This window comes from Botryllus schlosseri, chromosome 3 (genome assembly GCF_051294905.1).
Source record: "Botryllus schlosseri isolate E-star chromosome 3, Bs_hap1, whole genome shotgun sequence".
Classification (NCBI taxonomy): Eukaryota; Metazoa; Chordata; class Ascidiacea; order Stolidobranchia; family Styelidae; genus Botryllus; species Botryllus schlosseri.
The window spans coordinates 28,986,525-28,994,448 of record NC_137238.1 but is presented as its reverse complement, the minus strand read 5'-3'; the positions used below and the strand labels follow the sequence as shown (position 1 = coordinate 28,994,448).

Below are 7,924 nucleotides of genomic sequence, written 5' to 3'. Positions count from 1 at the left end.
TAGAACTTTCTTTCTATAGGATTAGTAATTTCAGCCAATCATTATTTCCTCGTGTGTCATGCTTGTATTTATACCCTGTGTTCTGTTGTCTCGTGGTCTTTTCATTTAACTGAACTCTGGATCGTGTCGCCTGTACTAAAGTTATTCTGCTGATAATATACTGATTCTGTATTGCAACCTCGTCGCATTGAGTTATTGTTCAAACAAGATCAAGAACATAACAGTATGTTGTTGATTTGTGACCTTCGGTCTGTTATATCATCAAAATTTATTGTAGTCGCCCAAACGCAGTGTTGGGATGACTCCGGTCAGGACTTGACTCGCGTCACCTTTTTCGTATGACTTGACTTGACTCGAGTCACTTTGCTCAAATGTCTCGGCTTGACTTAACTCGGCGTATGAGAAATGTGGATTGACTCGTGACTAGGAGCAAAATTCACGAGTCAACTTCAAGTCATCTGTAATTGGAGTCGATAAAATTCACTGTATGTTGCATTATGTTCGGATTTCCCCGAAACGCTGGTGTAACCCGCGAAAGCAACCAATCATTCAATGATCGTGCGTTTTACTTAGTCTCTATCGTTCTCTCCAAATAAATTGAGCACAAACGAAGTGATCGAAGCCTACAGGTTACGTTGTCGTATACTAGTAGTGAAGTAATTTAATAGCAAAATATATATTTCTGTTTTCTGTTATTACCTTAACCAAACCTCTTGTTGTAATGAAATTGAATTCGAATATAGTGTATATATACTCCTCAACCTTCGGCACAGGTTCGAGTCGGTAATGTATTGCATTTTCTCAATTCGTTTCTCTCTTCTCTATTTTGGCTGATAACTATGGACTGAGGCTATGCAATTACTTACGTAGTTTAACAGTTCTACGTATATGTGATCGATTCAGCGCCTTCTTGCATGTGGATTGAACTTTATATTCGTTCATCGGTTCAGAATCAATGGCCACTCAATCTGTATTTCAGACAGCTAGCAAAATGCAATGACGTAATCATACCCCATACTTCGAAAAGGAAACTTGACTTGAATTTTGACTTGACTTAACTTGACTCGAGTCACCTCCTAAAATCAAGTGTCTTGACTTGACTATAGTCACCCTCGAATATCGATTGACTTGACTCGACTCCAAATGTTCGATGTCTCGAAATGACTTGTGACTCGAAGGTAGTGACTTGCTCTCAAAACTACCCAAACGTAGCAGACTAAAACAAAAACTTTCATGAGACGCACACACAAATTGTAATGTCTTTATTCCTCTGTGAGTGCCCCAGGTGGCATTTGTATTGTGGGCTTCGATTGGAATGACAGGACTATTAGTCACGCCCACCCAGTGCGGCTATTGACAATGGACACACACCCAAAGTTGCGGCCAAGGTCTTTCATTAGTAGCCCACTTCGTGCAGTCGTATGTTGGCCGTAACTGCATATGTCTTTTGGTGTGTCGTGGCGCGGTAACCCAGTAAACACAGTACAGACCAAAGATGTAGAAAGCGGAGTCCGATATAGTAGATATTAGAGCTCGGCAGGTAGTAGAAAGGGGGATTTTGTGTCGACTCAATTCAATGTCTTTTCCATGTTCTTTAATAATGTAAATATTATGTAGATGCTACAGCCTTTAAACATGGTGAATAGAATGTAGATCCTACATTAGAAGAATATCCTGATATAATAACCTGTTTTCTACCACTGGGCATAACCTGATCACGGCTGCGTACACACACACACACCACATTATCTACTACATATTAATCACATTTGCGGTAATTTATTCCAAAACGGAATTGGCAAGTAAATAATGCCGGTGTAAAAAATGAAACGAACGAAATTACTTGTAGTGCCAAGTAGCAATGAATGAAACTATGAGAACAGTCAGTAATCAGAAGGTTTCATCGTCTGATGATGATAATCCCTCTGGCGTTTTCTTTTCAACACCCTGCAGAAAAAAAATGAAAATGACGATTGTTTGCTAAGACATTCGTACTGCGAAAATGGCAGAGGTAGCGAGTAACGAATGACTCCTGCATTTTTTTCGCCCATACTTACTAAAATGGATTTGATTCTGGACTATTTCCACTCAAGTTTTTTTTATTATATTTTTATTATTATATGACTAGAGAACTGACTTCAATCGCCACTTCTACTTGATTATCAAGATCAACGATGACTACTTCAGCAATCTTTGAAAACAGCCACTAACACAAAAAGAATTCTTGACTAAAATTTCTTCACATTCTGTCAAAAATGATCACTTCAACAATCCAAATGAATCAGTTATTTGGCAGCTAGTTGGAGAGATATATACTCAAGTCTAGAAAGTGGAAAGATACTCTGCCTGGAAAGCTGAAGACCTAACAATATTGTGTAAAGAGAACAAAACATTTGAGTGGCTGCACTGGTATAGACATTAACAAATTATTAGAATTGACAGCAAGATAACCAGCAAGACATTAAAATGAGAATTAGTGCAGTTTCTTAGGCTGTAGCGATACTCAGCCAGGAAAGCAATTGACCTAGCAGAGAGCAAAACGTTGTAAATAAAGCGAGCGAAACCTCCGACAAATCATAAAACATTAGAATCGACAGTCTTACTAGAAGCAGAATAACAATCATGAGGGGTTAGAGAACAGAAGCCGGGAAGTGACCATCAGAAATTACTGAATACTGGCCGAACAGATCCCTGACAACTAACAAATGGTCTTTTAATAGTCAATATTGATACCAAATGACACCACCCCTATTTCACCGCAACATTTAGCAAATACAGCGATGGAGTCAACCTTATATAACCGCTAACCAAACGCCCATTAGTTTTCCCACCTACTACTACGCGCTTCGCGGATGGAAATACGCATTAAAGCGAACGGACGCGACTTGTCACACTCTTGCTATTCCTGCTCCTTTTTTTTCTTCGTTCCTCTTCTCTGTCGCTTCCGCTTCAGGAGAGAAACAGTCGGCCGCGTTTACGGATCGTGAATTCCCGGCTTAATGGTGATTCTTCCTCCAATGGTCAGCACCTTGAAAATTGAGAACAATGTTGTTGCAAAATGCATGACAATTTGAAAGTTACATCATTCTAATTATTCCAGTTATGGCCGTGAATCGTTACAAGTGCGGTAACCATAAGAATTATTACTATACTTCAACTAAAAATACAATATATTGTATAAAATAATTACCAATTCTTTTACGTTGATCGAGTCCCAAATAGATGAAATATGTCAAAACGTTTGCTAAAATTTTTTGTATAATTTGACAGATTCCGAAATCTTCTCAAAGTGCACCTTTCAAAAATTTGATATCAAGACTCCCAACATTTTACAATTCGAAGTTGGATGGCTTTACCAATACAAGTACAGTTTGTATCGCAATTGACAATTATGTAGAGAACGCTGCGAGACATGAGAGTAGGCCTACCCTAAAACGTTTCTCTGACATGGACATTAGGGCTCTTAAAAAAATGACTTTTTTCTCAAATCGTTCTGGCTACTTGATAAAATTGTTAGGTTTTTTCTGAAATCGTTCTGGCTACTTGATAAAATTGTTAGGTTACCTAATTCAAGCCTACACAGCAAATTTGGTTCAATTCCAACCAGTAGCCGCATTGCTACAGGAAAAGAAAGTTTATATTTATTATATAAAAATAAATAGAAAAAATTTGAAAATTTTCTGTTCACCCCATGAAAGTGTTAGGTTATGTATAGAAACGATGTTCATCAAATTTGGTTCGATTCAAACAAGTGGAGGCGGAGTTATTGCCATCGAAAAATTTGGACTTGAATAAAATGGTATTTACGGTGGGCACCACTATAATAAATAAATGAAGAATTGTGTCACGCTGTCTTACTGTTTTACGCGACCGTTGTTATAGACTGCATTGTTGCTGTGCTCTGGCTCCATTGATGTTATTTCTACATTCGACATTAATGCGTCATAATTCTCCATCTGATATTGAATTCAACTCTGTTTTGCTTCCTTTATCGTGCCGGTAGCTCTTTAATTGGCGCGCGAAAAGTTCTTCGGGTTTCAATAACGTTTATCATGAAGGTACTTTTGAAAGCAGTATTAAAATTTTGTACCACCAACCAGTTATTTAATTACTATTTATCTTCAAAGTAAATGCTCATTGCATGAAGCAGGGTTGTAAGACTCGAGTCACGATTTTCTATTGACTCGACTTGACTCAGGTCATCTTCTCAAAGTACGGAAATGACTCGACTCATTGCGCATGACTTGAGACTCAGACGGCCAAGACCGACATTTCATGATTATTTCAAAGAATAGTACAGCAAATCGCTATTGGGATTTCGCCTATTGATACTGGTATTTGAAAATGCGGCCAGAAACTGCTAAAAGTAAGGAAAATTCGTATATTATAAATGCGACCCACTCGATATCACAAAAAAATATAATAAGTTGGTTTAACAAGACCTAAATTGGAAACTAAGCAGCTAACACAATGACTTATACTCTGGCTCGAGTCATAATACCATAACTCGGACTCGGCCCTCTGCTCGCTGACTTGGACTCGGACTTGACTCGGTGGTGAATTGAAAATGACTCGAGTCAAAACTATAAAAGTGAAATTGACTTGCGACCCGGAGCCTTGTGACTTGGTTACAACCCTGGCATGAAGCCTCAATAGTTACATGAGTGGGGTGACTAGACAAAGAACACAGTCACATTTGCAGCATATCATGAATGTCTCTTACTATATGTGATCTTGTTCAAATGGAGGTTGATGAAAGTGTATTTCCCATTCTTTCCGACTCTGCTATAATTACACCAGACTGGCAACCTTCTTCATGATGCTTCTTGCTGACTGACCAATATTGTCGCCGCCAACGGTACGAGTGCAAATGTCTGATATGTCAATAGAGGAACAGAATTAGTTGACTGTTCATGACCGTCCACGCTCAGAGTTGCATCTCAAAGATGCTAAAATAAGCCTAAATATAATCCAAGCAATACGATCGTCCACTTTGACTGACTGAATTTCTAAAAACAAATAAACATAACACCTTGATAGCTTCCACATCTTACGTTTATATATACCGTCTGCTATCGGCAAGCATTTGAAAATAACAAAACAGATTCAACATACCACATCTCTTGCAAATGCTTTTGCTTTCATTCAATATGTCATCAAACTTCTTTAAATCCTCCTTTGTGGTGAGTGGCTTCGTTTTATCATATTCAATCTATGGCGGAATAAAAGTTTCGGATAAGTTCTAAAACGAACACAATTTTCCACACAAAAGTCAATTGCCACACGAAATGCCAAATGCTACGGTCCCATTTTACAAGGTATGGCGAGGTAACGTAGTGGTACCCTCCATTATAGCTAAACACCAATGAATTGCGGGTTCGAGCCTGACACGTCGACTCCATAATTCCTACCGAAGTGTTGGCCGTTTATCTAGGCTCCTCCTCGCCATCTGATCTGCATAGCCATGTCTTAAAAAGCCTAGGAGTTGGCCGTGCTATATGTGGGCAGATGGTTGCCGATGAACTCGGCACTTGGTGAATTCGGCCCTCGGGAAATTTTGTAATGAAGTGTATTAACAGCTATTAATATGAATTATTAAACTAATATTAGTATTATCAAGTGATTCGTCAATCTTGTAAGGAGGTCAGGGCATCCGTAGATCACGCAGTCACGGCGTGATTAGATCACGGATTGGGTAGCCGCGGGAAATAACGCAGCGCTCATATACCGACCACGCGCGGTCTGCTTGGAATCGATGGCGTGAGTGACGGGCCTGTGTCGTGTAAGTTTTGAGAAGATGGATCTTGGCGTTGTATGTGAGATCGAAACTGTGGAAGATCAAGCGGCGCTTCTTCGTTTATCGATCACGTCAAGCCAGTGTTCCTCATCAACAAATGTTTCGCATGATCAAGTCAAAATAAATTATTTTTTGCCTTTGGAGAGACGAATACTCTGGGGTTAGGGTGTCTCGATAATAGGGTTGAAGGATCCCAAGATTACGAGATCTACCGCGAGCCACGACACGTTTAAATTTCCTTTTTGATACTGTTCATTCATTCAAATGCATTTCTAATGCGAAGGTGTTCTAGTGCCAATTCCTCCAAGGGCCGAGTTCACCAAGTGAAGAGTGTCGCGTTATTTCCCCGCGGTTACGCAATCTGTGATCTAATCACGCCGTGACTGTGTGATCTACGCACGCCCTGACCCCCGTACAACATTGCCAACCACTCAAAGTGCCAAGTTCACCAGAAAACAGTCCAGTAACCAATCATGGTGACCGGTACCGCTACGAGATCTACCACGGCCGAATTCACCAAGTGCCGAGTTCACTGGTAATCGGCAGATACGGAATAATAAGAAGAAGAACCGGCCTGGTGTAAAATGACCAGTGTAGTCGAACCACCACCATGAACACCACAAACAAATAAACATCTAACATGGAAAAGAAATTACCTTTACAGCCTTTGACAAACACAGTTAACATTGAAACCAGCAATTTAGGTCTTATTCGAAAGCAGAATAACAAATGTTTTACCGGACATATCAAATCAAATGCTGTAAAGTTCATGTAAAATAGCCCAAAATATTATCTTACTGTGACCATATTCTATCAATATGGACTGGCTAGCGAAATTCTCTGGGCCAACATAAACAAGCTGCGTTTGGTTTCAACGATTGATAATCTTGTCACTGGATTCGAGGTATAATTGCATTCAAATATCAAATTTTGCTCCATTAATCAACATCAAGTTGAAAATGTCCATTCTTGCACCAACTTTTATAAAATCAGGATGCCAGTACCAAGGCAGGTAACCTACGAATCAGTGTTCTACAGGTATGGTTGCCGGAGAACCCGGCCCTTGGAGAACCCGGCCCTCGGTGAATTCCTCGGGAAATTTTGAAATTAAGTGCATTCACAAGTATTAATATGAATTAATAAAGTAATAATGTTATTATCAACTGATTTGTCGGTCTTGTAAGGAGGTCAGGGCATGCGTAGATCACGCAGTCACGGAGTGATCAGATCACGTGATCACGATTGCGTGGTCGGCTCAGTGTTGAATTGACTTGGCGAGGGGCGGACGTGCGACGTTCGACATCCTCGTATCTGTTCATGACATCGCATTGTACATTGTGTGTGAATTGTTCAGATGAAAAATATATCCCAACGATTGTTATTGCTCACATATCAACCACGCATGGTCTGCTCGCTATTGCAACTGTAGGTTGAGGTGGGGTGTTAGGGTTGGGCAGGGTAGTTGGGAAAGGAGACATTAGGGTTCGGGGAGTGGGACATTAGGGTTGCCGGAGGTGGGACATTAGGGTTGCCGGGGTGGGATATTATAGGGTTGCCGGGGGTGGGATATTAGGGTTGCCGGGGGTGGGATATTAGGGTTGCCGGGGGTGGGATATTAGGGTTGCCGGAGGTGGGATATTAGGGTTGCCGGGGGTGGGATATTAGGGTTGCCGGAGGTGGGATATTAGGGTTGCCGGGGTGGGATATTAGGGTTGCCGGAGGTGGGATGTTAGGGTTGCCGGGGTGGGATATTAGGGTTGCCGGAGGTGGGATATTAGGGGTAGGGTTAGGATATTAGGGTTGCCGGAGGTGGGATATTAGGATTGCCGGTGAATACAAAATTTCCCGAGGGCCGGGTACACATTTAATGCAATTTTAATTCAAAATTGTTCGAGGGCTGCATTCACCGAGGTCCAGAGTAGTCGAAAAACACCGTGAATACCACAACAAGTAGACCACGCGTGCTTGATATACAAAATTTCCCGAGGGCCGAGTTCGTCGAGGGCCGGGTTCTCCGAGAGCCGGGTTCTCCAAGGGCCGGGTTCTCCGAGGGCCGAGTTGGTAGGGCCGGGTTCTCCGAGGGCCGAGTTGGTAGGGCCGGGTTCTCCAAGGGCCGGGTTATCTGGT

At 41.3% G+C, this 7,924-nt stretch overlaps 1 long non-coding RNA gene across 2 annotated transcripts; it reads right to left on the bottom strand.

Annotated features, from left to right (window-relative positions):
• Window positions 1-1,759: 1,759 nt before the first annotated feature.
• Window positions 1,760-5,485, bottom strand: LOC145436325 (uncharacterized). Of its 2 annotated transcripts, none has more exons than XR_013914265.1 (4): window positions 5,116-5,485; window positions 4,724-4,874; window positions 2,832-3,028; window positions 1,760-1,947 (listed from the first exon to the last, which is right to left on the bottom strand). It is a non-coding gene; the product is annotated as an uncharacterized LOC145436325 (long non-coding RNA). The 2 variants fall into 2 exon arrangements; XR_013914266.1 differs by having other exon boundaries at window positions 2,881-3,028; window positions 5,116-5,484.
• Window positions 5,486-7,924: the final 2,439 nt, after the last annotated feature.